This window comes from Falco peregrinus, chromosome 1 (genome assembly GCF_023634155.1).
Source record: "Falco peregrinus isolate bFalPer1 chromosome 1, bFalPer1.pri, whole genome shotgun sequence".
NCBI classification, from domain to species: domain Eukaryota; kingdom Metazoa; phylum Chordata; class Aves; order Falconiformes; family Falconidae; genus Falco; species Falco peregrinus.
Genome location: NC_073721.1, coordinates 114036266 through 114054973, shown reverse-complemented (window position 1 = coordinate 114054973; position 18708 = coordinate 114036266). Strand labels below are relative to the sequence as shown.

Here is an 18708-nt window from a genome sequence, read left to right as displayed (position 1 = left end):
ACCCCTTCATGCAGAGAGAGGTTTGCTACTTTAGGAGGGAACTCTTCTGCTTCTTCCAGCATTTTTGCTCAACTCCTCTGTGGCCAGTGACACAGCTCAGCATCCAGGCTGGCTGAAGACTGAGCTCTGTAATTGCTGAGATACTAGTGAGGCTGCAGCTTTGGGAGTGAAAATGATCTCCAACCTCACAGTAATTGGGTGATACCTGTTGGGGCCAGAGCTGTCACTAGAGGCTGACACAGAGGCTCAAGGAATTGGAGGATGGCTTCTGCCTCTGCAAGTGACTGGGAACATGTGAGTCCCAGCTGGGAGTGCTAACGAGGTAGGGGGCTAATTCCAGCCTCCTCTATCTGTCCTACCCATCAGGCGGCAGCAGTGGTAGAGCTGCAGGGAGGGCTCTGCTGGGGATTAAAGCCAGCGTGGCTCATCTGTTCTTCCAGCACTACCAAAACCCAAGGAGGAAGAGCCTAACCTCTCCTGCATTAGTGTAATTACTAATACAGAGAAGCCAGTATCTTCCTGCAGACCCTCATCAGCTACCCTTGCAAGCAGTCTAGATCAAAACTCCCCATTCCTCCAGTGTGCCCAGGGGTCTGATTTTGCTTTATGTACAAACCTTTGTAGCAGGTTATGAAAACCAATTTTAAATGGTCACTCTACTGGGACACTGACAACAGATATGGAGAAGATCTGATGAGTAGTGTTTTCTGCAGTGTATTAATAAACACAAATCCTGTTGTACAGGATGCTGCAAATAAAACCTCTGTATCAGTCAGCTAAAAATAATATCAACACTGTCAGGCTGTTTGCAAACTTGATCTTGAAGGATTAGGCTAATGAAATGAAGTGGAGGGGATGTCTCTGTTTGAGTAGGAAAAAATAGAAAATTTCTGATGAAGAATTTACCTTGGTATGCTGAGAACTGATGTTACTGCATGAGTTTGGCATCCTTGAGTGGTTGTACTTTTTGTACCTTGTATTTTCATGCCAAGCACTAAGCTGAATGCTTCTCTGTGGATTTGTTCTGTTGCAAACTATTTGTTATTTAGCCTTATGGCCATTTCTGGAGCCTATGTCTGTATTTCTGATTAAATTGTTGCTTATTATCTTTATAAAGTTATATAGCCAACAAGGCGATGCTCAGCCAGGGTGTCATAGTAACACTCTTTCTGCTAATAAGGAGGAGCTGTACAGAACTAAAAAGAAAATCCCAACCCCCAAAAAACTAGCACGTGAGAGGTGTGTTTATATTGAACTGTTGGATAAAGTTGTGCAACCCTGTATGCAACCAAGTGTTGTCAGGCTGCCTCTCCTGCCAGGGATGCCACCCACATCTGTCTGGGTTATGCCTGCATCAGCTGTTTCCTCCAGCCCTCCACCTTGTGCTGAGCCTGCTGTTGCTGGGTGTTGCTGCTCTACCTCCTGAAGCTCCCCCATGCTCCCTAGGGCTGAGGCTCTGCTCCTTGCAACATCTCCTGCAAGCAGCCACTCCAGCTCCTCCTCGGGTCTCCAGAGCCTGCCCATGCCAGAGACCCCGATGGTCCAATAGAACAAGCCGAGGTAAGCCCTGATTAAAGAAATGGTTCTTATCAACGTGTCTGTAGATAAATGGCACAGTACAGCAGAGATGCAGCAGTTCCCTGTGAGGAACTGCCAGGGGAGGCTCTCACGGACAGCTCTTTGCAGGAAGCATAGAAGCTTGCTGGAAATATTCTGAAATCCAAGAAACACCACGTACAGACCTAGAGCACTGGTTGCTGCATCGATTTGTTCGTTAGGTAATGGCTGCTTCTGAGGGTAGAAACAGAGTTTAACTTGCAAGAGTAAAACCAGGATAATTTCTAGACTTCTTCAGGGACCAGTTTGCCCACTTTTATTCATGAGGTAATGAAAACAAACCTTCCCACTCTATAGCTCCTGATGCTCTTTCTGTATTGGTGGCCTATTTTTCTGCTTAAGGACAGGGAGGGACCATTGAGTCACACACAATCTTGTGCCCTCCTCCTCCTCTCATTTAAATATTAATATGATGAATTATTACTAGAGTAACAGCTGTGAACTACTCATATCACAGCAACATAACCTTCCCCTCCTCATCAGAGCACAGCTATTCCTGACTCGCGTTTTCTGGTCGACCTTCTCTCTTCTTCTGGATGACTTTTTTAAAATTACTTTGTTAGTCCTGGTGTGGTATCATTAGGATAATTGTTTGGTCTCTTCTTTCTGCTTAAATATTAATGGTACTGAGGAAGTCAAAAGATAGCTTCAGTAATGGTAAGTTAAATATCTGTGTGTATTCTGTGAGATCTGTTTGTTTAGAGAGACAGAAGTATAAAGGATTAAGGTCAGCCTTTCTAACTAACACTTAAAAACATATCTGTCTCTTTGAGAATTACCAAAATAATAATACATTGTCTTTTATATAAATAAAATCATTGTATATTAGTCAGCTAGTGTCTGTAGATAGTTCAGAGGAATACCTAACATTGTACCTAGCACTAATGCATTGCATTCTCTGTAGATAAAGTATTACATGAGGGACTGCTAATAAAATCATGAGACAACTTTGTATAGACTGCTGAAAATAAATATTTGGCATCAAACAAAGAAGGGGAGGGAACGTGAAGGAAAGATAAAACACCCTGAGTGAGCTCAATACGATTGAAAATACCAAGGTAAAGCATTCCTAGGCAGATGTGGAAATGTTAGCAGATGTTAAATTTTGTGTGTAAAGGTTCTCCTCTGCTGAGCACCTTTTGCGTGGTCCTTGTGTTTGTGTGTGGGTGTGTGTGGTTTACAAACCCACTGCTTTTTGTTCATTGAAAATGTCACTCCTTGAAGTACTTTCATGCTGCAGAGGGGATGGCTGAGTTTACTGGTTTCTGGACCACTGTTGTGAAGAACTTAATGCCAGCCAGAGAGTGTAGAAATCAGGTTTACTGGATTTACTCGATTGCTCATATTTAGCATTGGATGAAATTTTTATCTCACCGCCCTTGTTACTTAGGGAGAAAAAAAATCTGAAAAGCTCTTACAAAGATTTTAAAATGAAATTTGCATATTTTGATAAGAAATTTTTCATTTTAAAATTTTGTTTCAGTAAATGAGTGTTCTTAAAAGTCAAACAAAATGCTTTCCATATGGACAAAATACCCTTTTATTGCTTTGTTGTTTTTTTTTAAATGGCCCATAAATATAATTGAGAACCTAAAAAATTAATCCCAATTTATACATGATGCCCTTTTTTTCCCATTCCTGAAGAAATCAGTAGTTTTTTTTTTTCCTCACCAGCCTTACCAGTGACAAGAGAAAGGGATGTGGGAGGCTTCTACTGCCTGAGAATTCTTCCCATTCAAAATCTGTGTCTAACCCCATGCCCAGTTAGGGACTGGGGAAAAGAAAGAGTGACAAGAGTACTGCAAAATGTGTTTCTAAGTCATTGACTGCTCTGATGTAATGCTAAGAGTAGTGCTGTTACTTCTTGAATAATTTTTCCACTCTGCTTTTTTCTGAGCAAGTACTTAGTGGAAACAAAGAGCCAATCCTGACTGTTTGCAATTCCCACTGTAGTCAACAAGAGTAAACTTGTGGATTGAGACATGCTCAGTCCCACCATAGGTTGGCTTTTTTCCCCTCTGTGTTCTGTTCCTCCTGAAGTTTGTGGGAGTTGGAAATATTTTTTTTTTCTCAACTTACAATTCACATCAGGGGTTTCTTAATTCTCATGCAGGTTACTGTATTGCAAATTTTTTGGCAACAATGCTGCTTTTATGAAAAGCCTTGATAAACTTGTAGCATATCCCCCAGATAAAATCTCATTTCAAACAGTTCCCTCAGATGATTATCTGCTGTGATTGCGAATGAACCTTGTAGCAATCTCGTAACAACTGTCCTCGTGGACGGAAGAGAAACCTGCTGTCAGAACTACAAATAATTTACGTAACCCAATTTAAAGCTCTAACAAAATGTTCCCCTGTTAAGAGGATTGTTATACTTAATGTGTGAGATGAAAATACTTTCTGAAGGTCAGGAATGCACAGAAGATAGATTAGATCTCTTGAAAAGACAAAAAATAATTTTTTACCAGAAGTTTTTCCTCTGTCAGACTTGGCATTTGTGGAAGCTTATATAAGCAGAGCTTTATTCCTGCAAATGCTGTGTTTGCTCTGCAGAGGGAGAGGAGCCTCAGAGCTTCAGCTTTGCACATGGAAAATTAGAACTGAAGGTAGACTGGGGACTCGGGCTACTTTTTGCCACCATCAGCAGCATAAATAAAACTTTGTTTTAAAGACCACAAGGGCAGATTTGGGGATGTATTTCCTAGATTCTGCCTGCCGCAGCTGCCAGCGCTGTGCTGGAGGACCCCAGGCAGTTTGTGTACCTGCTGCAGGTGAGACAGCCACCCTGCAGCACTGGGTGCCCGGTGGCTGGTGTGGGGCCAGCCCACAAGAGGTCCCACAGGTGGCTGTGGCGTGGGCGCGGGTGGGCTCGCTGATGCGCTTGGCATTAATGCTAGGAGAACAAGAGTGGTGGGACATAGCTGTCTCCCTTTGAGGTCTTCTGCTCATGACCATAGCTTGGTAAAGGTCCTGGGAGCTGACCTGCCTGTTGCTGAATGATGGAGGGGTGGGACAGACTCTGCTGAGGCTGGAGATGGGGGCTCTGAGAAGTACCTCTAACCCAGGCAAGGCATCGGGGTGCAGAGCCATGCACTCTTGGTGTGCAGTGACCCAGTTGCTTATGCTCAGTTGGAAGTTAATGCTGTCTTCGTAAAACTGTCAAACAGAGCCACTAAACCTGAATTTGACATGTTGGAAAACAGCTTTGTGAGATCTAGCTCTTCATAATAGGATCTGGGGGGTTGGGCAGGCCTTAAAATGCTTTTCACATAGGGTACAGTGGACATAAAAAGAAATTACAGCCTCTGTAACCATCAGAAAGTCGGGCTAATGTCACTGTTGTCCCCATCCCCTGCATACTGTTACATGTGGTTTCTGTCTGTCCCTGCAACCAGCCAAAAACTGAGATTACGGAGAAACTGACGATGGAGATTATTTAAACACTTATCTCCTCATCTCCATCAGTGTTGCATTCCCCTGGTTCCTGAGGTCTGTCCCTGTAACCCCAGGTCTCCTGCCCACCCCGCTGCCGGCTGCCCCACAGCGCCGTAATGGCAGCTGCAGCGAGGGGCTGCGGGGACTGCGCCCAGGATGCAGGGCAAGCAGCAGGGGTCGGGTGGTAGGAGAGGCTGTGTGACTGCACGTCAGAGCAAAATAACAGGAATAAACTTTGTCCTGGAGAGTGGGATATTTTCTTACAAAAAACAGCCTCCTGCTTTCCACTGCTGAAAGCCTTTTCCCAAAATACCTTTGCAAAGGGGAAGAGCAGATTGCACGGAGCCCTCTGTATCCCAGCAGCAAGTACTGCTGTGGGGCTTCCCCGTGCCCCCCCAGCAACCTCTCACTGACCCGCGGGGAAAACACTGACAGGGTCATGTCTTTCTCAGAAGCTCTCTGGTCCACCTTCTTTAGTCCTCAATGCGTTCCTGGGTAGGGAGTCCCTTTCACCACCACCTTCCCTGACAGCTAGCAGCTTTGCAGCCCCAGGGGTGTCAGGAAGCTGCCTGGAGAGGTGATGCAGCCTGTGTTGGCTTTCTGGGTACCTTCTGCTGGGGGAGGAGAAGATGTGAATGTGCCTGTTCCTTTGCCGAGGCAGAGGAGCGGTTATGGAGAGAGGCTGTACATGTGGGGAACAATGGCATAACACAGCAGAACATGGCACTCGCAGCCCCTCGGTGGCTCAGGCAAAGCTCTCATGTTGGGATTGCCTTCGCCTCAGTGCTTGCTTCAGTTTCAATAGACCATGACTTTGCTGACAGCTAATTCTTTGGATGGAAACATTTTTGTGCCAGGTATATTTCTAAATCTGAACTTTTCTAGATCGTTCAGCTCAACTATTTTGTCATTTTAAAAGAACCAGGGTGGAGGAGAGCCTTGATTTTGTCCTTCTTAAAAACGGGCAAACAAGAAAAGTTTTTAAAAGGCTCTTGCCTGTATAAGAAGAGGAGGGCACTCTTGAAATCCAGAATCAAAGATGCACATTTTATCTTTGTGGAAAATCTCTTGATGGCTATGAACTGGAGACCTCAGGTTTTGCAGACTGGATAGATGTGGCAGCAGATAAATTCCTGTGCTGTCTGTTGGTCCTGGGTGTGCTCCAGCCCAGCCAACTTCTGAAACAGAAATTTTCCTGTGACTGCATCCATGGGCTGCTGCAGGCTCTGTTGGGTTTGGGCACCTTAATTGAAATTAAGTGGACTGTTCCTCCCATGCACTGCTTTTAGTGGCCCCTGTTGGCTCCAGTTAAGAAGTTGGAGGTAGCTACATAATCACACATGGAAAAAACAAGGACTGAAATTTATAAGGAGTAGGTTGGGAGAAAAAGCTTGTAAAAATGAGGCTTTAATTGGAAAGGAGAAAAGAAAATAGAAACTGGGAAATGGGAGGAGGCTTGGATAAACTAGACGAGCAGCTGAGAGGGAGCAGAGTGGCTGGCACGTAGAGTGTGCAAACACAGCTACTCGGGGTGTACAAGCACAGCTATTTGGGGTCTTCTGGTGCTGGGGAAAATCAGAGCAGCCTGGACAAAGCCTAAAATAACTTTCAAAAAATGAGAATTCAGAGCTTTGGGGATCTGCACTTAGTGCAAGAAATACCAATCACTTTTCAAAGTGGGTTGAAAAGTTGAACAGTGGAATAAAATACAAATCCCTTGCAAAATTCAGTTCTAGAAATCTTAAATTGTGCAGCTGCTATTAAGGGCTGCTGTGACCTTGATCTTTGTGACTTAGTTCAGGAAAATGGAAGTGATAATACCCTGACATTTTTACAGATTGTAGAAATTAATTGAATGGGTACCTGCAGAGCCCTTAAACCCTGGTGTTTCTGTCCTCAGACTGGGGCAATATGTGATGAATAAGACATAGGGCAGTACACTGATTTTATTTTTTCTTGGTATCCAATTACTGGTAATGAGGTTAGCACTACCTGTGCAACGAATGAAGCGGAGCACTGAGTACTGAGCACTTGTGAGGACAAAAAGGAGTATCTGCTCATGCAGTAAAGCTGTATCAGAGCAGATAGAGCTTGTTCTGATTACTGTGATTGTCATGTCACATGGAGTTCCCTTCAAAGGTCAGAGAAGTTTACTACCTGACATTAAGGCCCATAGTTCCATGTTCTCCTGCTATCTAAAACATTAGAGCAATCAGGAAGATAAAGCTTCTTGTTCCTCTGTGTGAAAAAGTTCAAAAGTTTCCATTGCTACCCTGAGGTTTCACTTGATTTCGGCAGTACCACAGGTTCTTGGTTGAAGTTTTCCTACTTGACAATAGCCTGTCAAGCCTTGCCACTGATTTAGCGCTGCCCAGCAATGACTACATCTGTATTTTTTACTAATAAATATCATTAGACCTAGGATGATAAACGAAGAGTACAGGATAGTGCTTTGATTGCAAATTGTACATATAGCCCTTGAATCATTTTTGCTACAAGCAAATTAATTGCCTTAAATATTTAAACAGGGATATTATCACAAACCGTAATAATGTCACTTTACTCTGTACTTCTAGGAACTATTTAGATAGTTCACGCAGCTGTGGAAATACTAGTTTGGGTAGTCTGTCAGGAAAAAATAAACAGCTGACATCTCAAAACCTTTACTGGGTGGAGGGGAAAATCACCGCCTTGGTTTGGATTAATATTGCACTGTCTTGTAAAGTCTTTGTGAAGCATCTCTGACAGACAGGCTTGAGAGTGTTAAGTCCTCCTTGGAGCTGCCCTTGGAGCAGGATGGTTTGGGCAGCGGTAACGAGACTCCTAGTTCAGCCCCGGCAGGATGGTTTGACTCTGAAAGCAAGGGCTGAGGCTCATGTCCATCCTTGATTTCAGGGGTATACCTTTCCCAAGATAGTTTGTAGCTAGAGAGGCTGTCTGTCCTGGAAAAGTTAACAGCAAGGAAAAGCTGAGAGGTTTGTGAGCTGCAGTCTTACCCTTCTGGGCCACCATGTCAAGATACAGGCTACCAGGAGGAGCTTGCCTGCTGCTGTCGGGGGGCTGAAGCCTGGTTCTTCATTGCTTTATGTGGCGAAGCAAGATCTTCCACTGCGCAGCCTGACCTTGTCACAAATAGTCTCCCACTACTGAGCACAAGTGAATGCATTTGTGCACCTAACTTCTGTGATAATGGACGCAAGGGAACAGAAGATCTTCCAGCTGGTTTGTGGTGCTGTTAGCCATGGGGGACAGCAGATTATGGACAGGAGCCATGTGGAGTAGGTCGGGAGCACACATGAGCGCTCTGATCATGTTGGAGTCTGTTGAATTGCAGCAATCATGAGAACTAAGTATTGCAATTAGAGCTGGTCCAAAGGTTGAAACTCCTCTTCTTTGAATCATCTTGATTGCTTTTGTTTTGGGAGTGTCCAGATAAAACAATAAGAAAATTGAGATAATGGTTAGCAACTTTTTGTGTTTACTAAAATAGATTTATCAGAATTGATTTTATTTTAACTGAGGCTTCAATGGTTCTCCAGTCATTCACAAGACCCAAAGAATGAGGGAGCAATACCTTTCCTCTGTCACAGAATATAACTTCAGATGTATATTGTATCTCTTCAGTTTTCATTTAACAGTTTTTGACTGAATGTGATTGAAAACTGTTTAGAGATATGCTAGAGATAAGAGAATGCTGATGCACTAAAAAGCAGGTTTCTCTACCTCTTTATCTTTCTTAATTCCAGCTCACTTGCAAAGTAAACCTCGCTATTCAGATCATGAAAGAACCTCTAGGCATAACTATACAGTGAAATGTTTACCTATACGAGATAACTTTCTGGGTTTAGGACAGCTTCTCAGTGATTCCTCAGCACCAGGGTATCCTATGGGGGTATTTCTGAGAAGCAGCTTGCATGAGCCCTGTACAAAAACACGTCTCTGTAGAGGAGGCTATCTTGTACTCTTCCTTGTAGGTCAAGAAGCAAAAAAGATATATGAGATCTTCCAAACGCAGAAAAGAACGAAGTCTGGGTTTACAATTATGGGGGGTTTATGCTTGTGGTCATTAAGGACAGTTAGATCTCATGCACTGGAGCTCTCACTGAGCTCTGCAAAGGCTGACAGCCTTGTCTGCCTTCTCTTGTACCCTTCTCTCCTGCTCACATTCAATGTGTGAACAACCCCTAACACGTGAATTTGCTTTTACATCCTGCAGTGTATAAACGGACATATGTATTCCATTTCCGTTTGCATAGCCTTTGTCTGAAAAAGTTTGGGATGGCCCAGTTTCAGCACTGTTGTACCTCTAGCAGAGGTAATAGATTTTACATTTCCAAAATAACAAAAGATTCAGTCAGATTTAATGTCTTTAATGGGGAAAAAAAATCAAGTTCTTTAGACTTACAGAAATGTAGATCATGGGTAAAATCAGTTCCTCGGTACAAAAGCTCAAAAAACGTGTCATGTATTATTTACTCCTTTCATAGGTGCTTCTAGGCTCTTCTATCTGTCATTGGAACAGATAGCTTACAAATGAAGAGTAGAAACCATCCACCCCTGAAAGCAGGGTGCCTCTGAGGTATGGCTGTGAGATGGATCAACTATTTCATTCTCTGTTGTTAGATCTCAGCAGGAGTCTCAGGCTAGCCTCCCTGATGCTGGGGCTGTGGGAGAAAGCACTGTGGGTGCTTATCACAACGCCCTTATGCAGATGTGTTGTGTGCTTACACACTCACACACTTCTAGTGCCCAGTGCAGAAAGGAGACTGCTCCGTGGCTGCTTCGAGGCCAGCTCTTCTAGCGCCGCACAAGACCTAACTGCAACATGGGAATGCAGAGGACAAACGCATCACTTTCTGGACTGAATGACTCAAAATGCACATCTGCTGGGGAGGTACGCTACCTACTTCTCACTAATACTTGTAGTCTTCCATGTATAGCATGCTGCTCAGTCATCAGCAGTGTGAAAGTGTGGTAAGGAGTGGGCTGAGGGGTGCTTGCTGCTGTTAGGAAGAGGAGCCAACTTGGTAGTGAGGGAGAAGGCTGGAGTCACTGCGTTGAAGTTAAATCTGTTGAGAGTTTTTCCAGGGACTTAAGAATGCTGAGATTTGCCCCTATTCCAAACTAAGCATTTATTTGGGGTTAAATTACTGTGCTTTATCTTCATGGAAGCTGATAGAGCTGATGAGACAGGGAGCGGATGCTCCATTCCGTATTACTATTGCAAAGAGGAACAGTTCTTAGGATCAGATGAATAGGCACAGATTAACCTCTAAGCAGCTATTATTGGAGCCCATTTAAAGCAGTTTGAGTTGGAAAAGCCTTTGCTGAAGCTGATGGGAAATGCCAGGGTAAGAAGATGATCCCAGTGTTTGGCACCAGTTGAAGTCTGGAGAATCTCCAATATGTGTGTTGGCATTTACAGTGTGTTAGGAGGGGAAATCTCATCCTCAAGAGTAAAAGACAAAGCAAGTTCAGACAGTTCTGGTCAGTTTTTCTTCTTCAAAGGAGAATTCAATTCTACTGTTTTTCATTGTAGTGTAGTTGCAAGCAAATAGACTTTTTGCTTGAGCTGTAATAAGACTGAGATCTTGTGTTTCATAAGCCTGATATCCTCTGTAGTAAATGATGCTTCTGTGCACCTATCATTTATTATTTTTTTTTCACCCCTGTGTAGTAGTCAATGGTCCAAGTCCCTCTTTCCTGAGCATTTCAGACAGTTGCCCTCTGTGGAGTGGCCTGAGGTCTTGCATCATACCCTGTCAGCTGTCCAAAGCTATTTATAAAATGTCTGCTGATTCTTGCACATAGGCAAAACCTGGTTTTCATAAGAAAACTAAAATAGCTTGGAAATGTGTTCCCTCCCAGCAAGTGTCTCAAAACTGTTGAGAAAACCTGAAACATCCTAGAAAATCTTAACAAAAGCTAAGATATAATGGAGTTGGGGAATATGGGGAATTGAATAGTCCCATGTATTTGTAGTGGAAATCTTTAGAAATAGATAGTACAACACGCGCAGAGAAAAAGTTACAGAGTATTAAGGGAGAAGAGATGGTTCCAAAATTGATTTCTTAGCAAAATAAAAACTTTGTGTTTTGATGCCTGAAGATACAACAGAAATGACTCAATGTAGCTTTTGTGATGCTGAATATTTGCTGTATAATTTGATGGTGGATGTTCTATAAAAAGTTTCCATTTTTTCGCATTTCTTAGGTTTTCCATCTCTTTAGCCTCTGGAGACTGGCTGGGGTAGGAGTCTGCAGGGACAGTAGGAGGCATTAAGTGAAGCAGCATGCTTCCCAGTCAATCTGCTGTTTATGATAAGTGCTATTTTGGGAATCCTGAAAAAGCATGTTGGCCACAGACGAAATGCTCCCTGAGCAACAGCACTCACATCAGTTTCCCACTGGCCTGCCTTGACCCTGCTGGCACTGTGCTCCTTGCCTTTTTCTCTTTAGCCATTCAATACGCTGCTTGCTTGTGAAACAGCTGCATCCATGAGCTGTGGGCATGCTGGAGACCGCTGTGTGCAGGCCAAAGTGAATGGAGGATGGCCTTTGCCTGAGGAGTAACAAAGACTTCATTTTTTTAATGCATTTCCCAATCAAGCTTGCTCCATCTTGTTCTCACAAACCACCATAAGAAGTTCCAAAGTGCTGCAGGTGGTCTAGGTGGGACTGGAGTCCATGTCCCACTCATAAAGGCCTCTACAGGGTACAAATCTAAGTAGCAGTAGAGGTCTGAGACTCTTCCGCTCTTGACCAATTAGTATTGCTTTTCCAAGTTTCTTGTGGCAGCAATAGATCATCTTCTTGATGGCTAATGAAGATTCACTTCTAGCCATGCCATTCCTATGTGGTTTATTGAAAAATAATATTTGAAAGTGTTTGAAATGCTCAGCTCAATGTACCTCCCTTCTCCCCCTGTAAGCTTGTAGATAACATTTGTTGCTCTTCGATACGTAAGAGTTGTGTAGCCTCAGGTTGCTGCAGTAGTGTATTAGCTGATGCCCGTGTATTTGTATTGAGCTTTGCCCCCTGTAAATGTATTTCAGGAGGATTCTGGTGTTGGTGAAAATGTTAGCAAATGTTAGACCAATTTTTTTTTCTCTGTAAATGACAAGCTCTGCAGCACCAGCTGTATTTACAATTGCACAGCAGAGGCTTTATCTCTGTAATGCAATAGCAATCAAAATGCTGCATGTAGGAAGGTTTACTGTTTTATAGGAATGAACAATAACAGTTCTAATAGCAGTATGTATGGTTCTGCAATTAAATGCAACAGTTCTACAAAACCCTGTAATTGGTCTACATAAATTCATCATCAGGCCTTTATAACTTCTGCTCAAGAGCTGACATATTTTCCAGTAGGGACCCAAAACCAAATGCATTTTTTGCTGAGAGCACCCCACCCTGCTTCCAGGGCATCTCCCTACATTGGAGTACTCAAGGTATTACAGGTATTTCAATAATATCTGTACAGTAATATGCTGCCTTACAACTCTAGCAGCACTGCAGCCAGTGCAATAACTAGCATGGAGATGCCTTAGACAATTGCTCTGATGCCACTTTAGTGGGCAGGCACGTTCTCCTGACTACTTCACTTGAGGTTTTGAGGTGGGGATGAGAGCGGTGCCTTCCTGCAGGTCCAAACAGGAGAGAACTGTTGCACATGGAATCGTCTCGTACCTGAAGTGCTGGGAAAAAAACATTTGGTGCTTCTTGTTTCCACTTCATCCTACACTTTGCCTTGTCACAACAGCCCTGCTCCTTTCTGTAGAATGTTTTTCAGCTGTAGATTCATCCACTGACTGGATCTGCAGCCTGGCTCCAGCACACATCACGCGCTGGGAAGTTAGAAGCAACTCAGGTCACTTGGAGCATCCAAGTGTGAAAATGTTGGTGCTAGTCATCCTTTAAAAGGTGATTAAACCTAATACATACTGCCTTAATTACCCACCTTGGTAAATTTTTCTACATTTGCTATTCTGTGCATGAAATACTGATAGCTATCTCTATGCAAGGTTAACTAAACGAGGAATTAATGAAAAGCTGAGAAATCTAGGAGAGCTCCAGCCCTACAAGTGAATTTCACACACAGAGGGCTGATGATTTCAGTGATGACCAGCTACAAGGCAAGTTTTCTAAGCTTTCCTCTTCTCCCAGTATTACCACAACTTTGAGCTGCTCTGTCCCCTGTGCTAAGTGTTGCTTAAGACATAGAAAAAGTAGGCAATGGAATTATCTGACTTAATAAAAATGTATGATATTAAGCAGGGAGCCTGCATGCAGCTAGCTATACCGAAGTGTCCTAGATTGCTGATGATCTACCAAGGGGGAAGAATGACTTGTTCTGTTTTAAGCATTTAATGACTTTCTTTCCTGCAGATTCACAGAATTTCCAAAGTATGTCACAGAACCCATTTAGTTCTAACCTCAAAGTTGAACATCTTCTGTGACTTTCTTTCTCCACCTTCATTTGCCCTTTGTACTTTGCTGCCTTTGGTCTGAATTGATCTCTGTTAATCGTCTGTACTATTCCAGTCTATCTATTGTTTCACACAGGGATAAAGATCTTAGGGTTTACCTTTTTCCTTTCTTCTAAGTCCCCTAATATTATTATAGCTTCTTTCCTGATCAGAATGTAGACGATACAAAGCTTGCTCTAGCAAAGCCCATTCCACCAAGTGAGTGCAAATGAGGTGATGGCATGCTGTCTGTGCCCAGGCAGCTTTGGCTCCTGCTAAGTAAACTTTAACTAAAATAGGATTTTGACACAAAAATTTCTTCAAAGTTTTTACGATAGCAACTTCCATGTGGTTACCCGCTAATAATGCTGGCATGAAGTATACTTTAAGATCTATTACGAAAACTTTATAAAGTCTGCAAGCCCAGAGAGCATTCATTAGCAAAATGTTTTGTGTTAAAAAAGAACAAATAAAAAACTCCTACATCCAGTATGGAAGGTGTAGTCTGGCCTTTACCAGGAAATGGAGGTGCCCAAGAAGTGAAGCTACCTGAGCTGTCAGGTTGTCAGTGAAACTCAAATTTATCTGCACTGTTTGTGCTGAATGTCAGCACTATGAAACTGTAAGCTGGAAGACCAAGGGATTTGTAAAGGCTTTGCTTAACACCTGCAGAGAACTAGGCTAATTGGAGAAGGTGGCAGTTAAAGGAGACCCAAACAAACTATTAAAAATGCTTGCGAACTGTGCTAGGAAAACCAAACTGTACTTCAGGGCCCAGATCACTCTGCAGAACACAGGTAAGCAGAGGCAGGCCAAGGAGGCAGCAGAAACCAAGTGTTTCTTGAACCTCTCCCCATCCCCTTTTAATAAGTTGGATTGTCGCTCTAAAGTCATCCCTATCCCTGCGCAAAATTAATCTGAGACTTTGGTAAGAAGCGTGGTCAGCCCTCAAAAATGTATCCTAGGATACACTTCCCTTCCTTGGGAGGCTGTGTAAGTCAAGCAGGAGCAGTCAGGTGGGTGCCCTGGGTACCATCTGCTGTCAGCATCTTCCCCGTGTGTCTTAGCACATTCAGCTGCCCAGGGGACTGATACTGCGGGACAGGGCAAGAACCAGGTATCACCTTAGATACTTTAATCTTCACTGGGGGTGGAGGCTGCTGGGTATGAGGTACATGCTTAAACTGAGCCTCTTCTGAAAATACCTGGACTCATTAGGGTGAGCTGCATAAAGCCAGAAAACAAAGATTTCCCACAGAAAAGCCCTGCAAAGCAATGAAACTGAGACAAAAGCGTGGAGCTGCCAAGTCACCTTGGGCAACCTTTTCAAACCGTCTCCAAATCTTTCTTCCCTTGCCAATCACAATGGGTGTGGACACTTAATTCCCTTTTATGCCACGAGTAACGATTCGCACACAGGACTGAAATATTACATTGGAATTTACTGTTTGATCTTTTTGAACTTGGATATAAGAAATGAATCATTGCTTCAGTTCTAATTATTTTTTAATTGCTGGGCTTTATGACCTTCAAAGTCCAGTTCTTTTCTTAGTTTGCATTTTGCTGACAGTTAACATCTGCAAATGTTTTAGAATGGGATGGTTTCATATAGCGTATCATCTACATGCTAGTAATTGCATTCTTGTGGGGAACTGGGAAAAAATTTGACACAGTCATTTATAGCCTAATCAATAGGATATTAAAAACCTGAGAACAGATTAGCAATTTGCTGGATTAGATAGCTATAAATTGCCATGTGACACACAATTAAATTCTGAGCAACTCTTTCTTACATGCATTGTAATTCTATAAACAGTGAAGCTGAGGACAAGTAACATTCCTGCAGCATGCTCTTTCTTGTTGCATGATTTTCCTCCAGATTGAAGGATCTCATTCACTAGATCCTACCACAGACTATGCTTTTAGAATGGCAGAAAAGAATTTGGAGGGGAAAAAAAGAAGAAAAAAGAAAGTAGCTCTTGATTTATTAATAAGGAACCCAGAAAAATGGTGGTACTTCTGCACTATGTGAGTTTTACGAGTGAGTGTGTGCTTCCTTACAGGCAGGAAGCTTGCCATTTACTGCAAGTCTCCTCTGTGTTTGCTAAACTGTTTTTCGAATAGTTTGGGCTGCTGCAGAGCAAACTCCGTGGATGTGCAACTTCTCCACCTGACTGAAATGGCAGTGTGAGAATTAGCAAATATTCCCTATAGACACAGTATGATGATGGACTCTCCAGATGCTTCTAAGGCTGTAATATAAATTTTTCCTTGCTACAGTCCCCTAGGATCAGCTTGCACTTTTGTCGCTCACAGTGAAAATACTTTGTATGGGTGCAAGGATTCTTTAATTGACTAAATAGCTCTGGGTTTAGACATACAACCACTGCTGCTCCTGCCTTTTCTGAGTCCCAAATCTCTCCCTTTAGTGCAAGTAAACACTCCTCTGTGGCTTGGCTCTGGTTGCCGTCCTAACATCACCTCTTCCAAATATGCACTCCTGCAGTTTTTTTATAGACTGTATTTAAATACAGGCCTTCTGGAGCAGCCAGCGCTATAATCTTCCAGCTCTGTTTTGCTGGGTGGGCAGAAGAACTGCAACTTTGTTTCTGACTTTTCTCCACTGTTGGCAGCATGGTTAGCTGCCCATAAATTAGCAAATATTGTAATGTAAAGTGTCAGTTCAGTTACTGACATTCGTACATGTGCTATTAGTACAGTGTTGTATTATCAAATGGCCAAGCTGCCTCTCCTGCCAGTGGGGGCAATGTCAGAGTTAGCAATGCATCTGACTACATTAAAAGATAATGCTTGGCTTCATAATTGAAAGGGGGTTTAAAAGTTGTTTAAATAACTTTAGAGAAGCTGGGTAGGGAGCTCCTTGGACGTTGATGCATGACTTGTTTATTAGGAAAATTAAATTACAATTTAAAAGTGCAAAGGTAAATTGGATGCTTCTGCCCAGGTGGCAGCAGAGTGAGCTGTACGGCCCTATGCAATGTGAGTAACTTCTATCTAGTATAAATAACCTCTGTTTAAGCAGTAAAAATAAGCATCAAATGTTTTATCTTCTTCTGAGTCATCCTGCACGGAGAAGGCATGCAACGGACCTAGGCAAACCGCACCCTGTCTTGAGAGTTGCTCCAAAACAGTGTTGGTGGAAGCGTAAGGCTCCTGATACCTACAGGCCTAGTGTTTCCATGCCTCTCTCTCCCAACTACAGCTGCTTTTAAAAATCTCATGGGGAAAAAAAATGTTTTAATTATTTTGCTTTATTGTCTTGTATTAGTTGTGATTTTCAGGGAAAAGTAGACTTAGTATCTCTGCCTATGTCTGTTTAGGGAGATGCAATAGCGAGAGCGAAACCATTTCTGGCACCCATAGGGGTGACAGCAATGGCAAGCACTTTGTAGATGCTTGTGGGGGGATCGTCCATGTCCCCCCATGACACTAAGACCACAGAACACCTGAGCCAGAATGTCCCCTTTGGAGAAGGAAAGCCTGCCTCCCCCACTCCCCCCAGCTGCCTTCTAGCCATGCTGTTGTTTCTATGCTGTGAGGGATGTTTTGGAGCTGGGATGGCTGACCTGGGCCCACAGAGCCACACCACCACTGCTCCCACCCCAGGCACCAGCACCCACAGGAGCAGCGCTCCCACGGTGGGGGGGCCTCGCCGCCCTCCCCTGGGCCTTGCTGCCCCCCTGGGCCTCACCGCCCCCCTCCCCCCCCGAGCCTCATGACCCCCCCCGGGCCTCACTGTCTCCCTTCTCCCCTTCCTCCTGCAGCCCTCGAAGGGAGACCCGGTGCGGCCCTCCTCCCCGCACCCCCCCGCTGCACAGCACCAGCCTCCCGGTCCCCTTGCCGCCTGCGGGGCTCCTTTCGGCTCCGTTGCGGCCGAGGGAAAGGGTAGGAAGCCAAGCCCCGGGCCCTGGCGAGTCAGGCACTGCCAGGGCCCGGGTCACAGGCAGCTCTCAAAGGCAGCATAGCCCGAGGGCAGCCGTCAGGCGGCGGCGATCACTCGGGAGCAGGAAGCAAAAATTGTAATCGAAGCCTTGCGGGTTAATCAGCGCTGGAGGCCCACCGTCTGTGCCTGCAGGCCTCCAGTTCGAGCCGAGCTCGGCGGCAGTGCGCAGCGGCCGCGCCTCGCTCCGCTAGGCCCGCTCCTTCGACGGGTTTGACTCAAGTGAGCTCTAAGGCTCCGCGAAGCTCCCCGGGCACACGGGCTGCCGACAGCCGCGTTCCGCGGAGGGAGGCTAGGCTGCGAGGCGAGCGCTCGGCGAGGGGGTGTCCCGCCTCGGCCCCGGGCCCAGCCCGCTGGGGAGAAGTTCAGCCGCTCCCTCGGCTCGGGAGGGCGTCGCAGCCATCGGCAACGCTCCGCGCGGTGAGCGGCCACCGGCCCGGCCGGCCGGCGCTGCCCCTCAGCCCGCCCGCCGCGGCCGCCCCCCGGCCCGCCCCGGCCCGCCCCGGCCCGCCCCGCCCCGCCCCGCCCCGCCCCGCCCCGCCTCTCGGAGGCGGAGGCGGAGCCGCCGCTGGCACCGCCCCTCCCTGCCCTCCGCGCCGGGTTACATGGCGGCGGCTGCGGCAGCGGCAACTGCGGCGAGGCGGTCGGGCGCCGGGCTGGAGGCGGTGGCGGGGCAGCGGGGCCCGGCCGTGTGAGCAGCGCAGCCCCCGATGAGCCTGGGAAGGCCCGTGAGTGCAGCGGCGCGGCCGGCGAGGCGGCGGTGAGGGGTGGGGAGAGAGGGGGGGGTCTGCGGCCGCCGCACGCGCGGGCCCGGCCCCGGCGCACAAAGGCGCTTTGTTCCCTCTCGCCGGACGGTGGCGGCGCCCCCCGGCCCGGCCCGCTGCGCTCCGCGGCGCCCCGCTCTGCGCCGCCGGGGGCTGGCCCGGTCCCTCCGCACTGCGGCGGCGGCGGCCCCGGGGTGAGGGGGCCGAGCGGGCGCCGACGGGGCGGGCGGGGCGGGCGCGTGGCGCCGCCAGGGGGGCGCTCCTGGAGGCCGGCGGCTGCGGCCCGAGCGGCGCCGCGCCGGGCCCTTGGGGGTCGCCTCTCCCGCCGGAGCGGGGCCCCCGGGGCCGGGGGCGGTGTCCGCGCCCTGAAGGGCGTTTGAAGGTAGAGTGCTCCGCGCTGCGGCGGCCCGCGGGGGCGCCGGGCCGGGGGGCGGCCCCGCGGCCGGGGGCACGGCGCGGGTG

General features: G+C 46.2%; 1 protein-coding gene across 3 annotated transcripts in view; it reads left to right on the top strand.

Moving 5' to 3' along the window:
• Positions 1–1320: 1320 nt before the first annotated feature.
• The window catches only part of MAPK6 (mitogen-activated protein kinase 6), a 31629-nt gene continuing 14241 nt past the window's right edge, over positions 1321–18708 (top strand). Inside the window, exon 1 of one of the 3 annotated variants that reach the window (XM_027792525.2) lies at positions 1321–1560. The gene's annotated coding sequence lies outside the window, so the exon portion shown is untranslated. Of the gene's footprint in view, positions 1561–2062; positions 2275–18054; positions 18211–18708 lie in introns of those variants that run through there. The other 2 variants (XM_027792523.2, XM_055809266.1) reach the window with 2 other exon arrangements.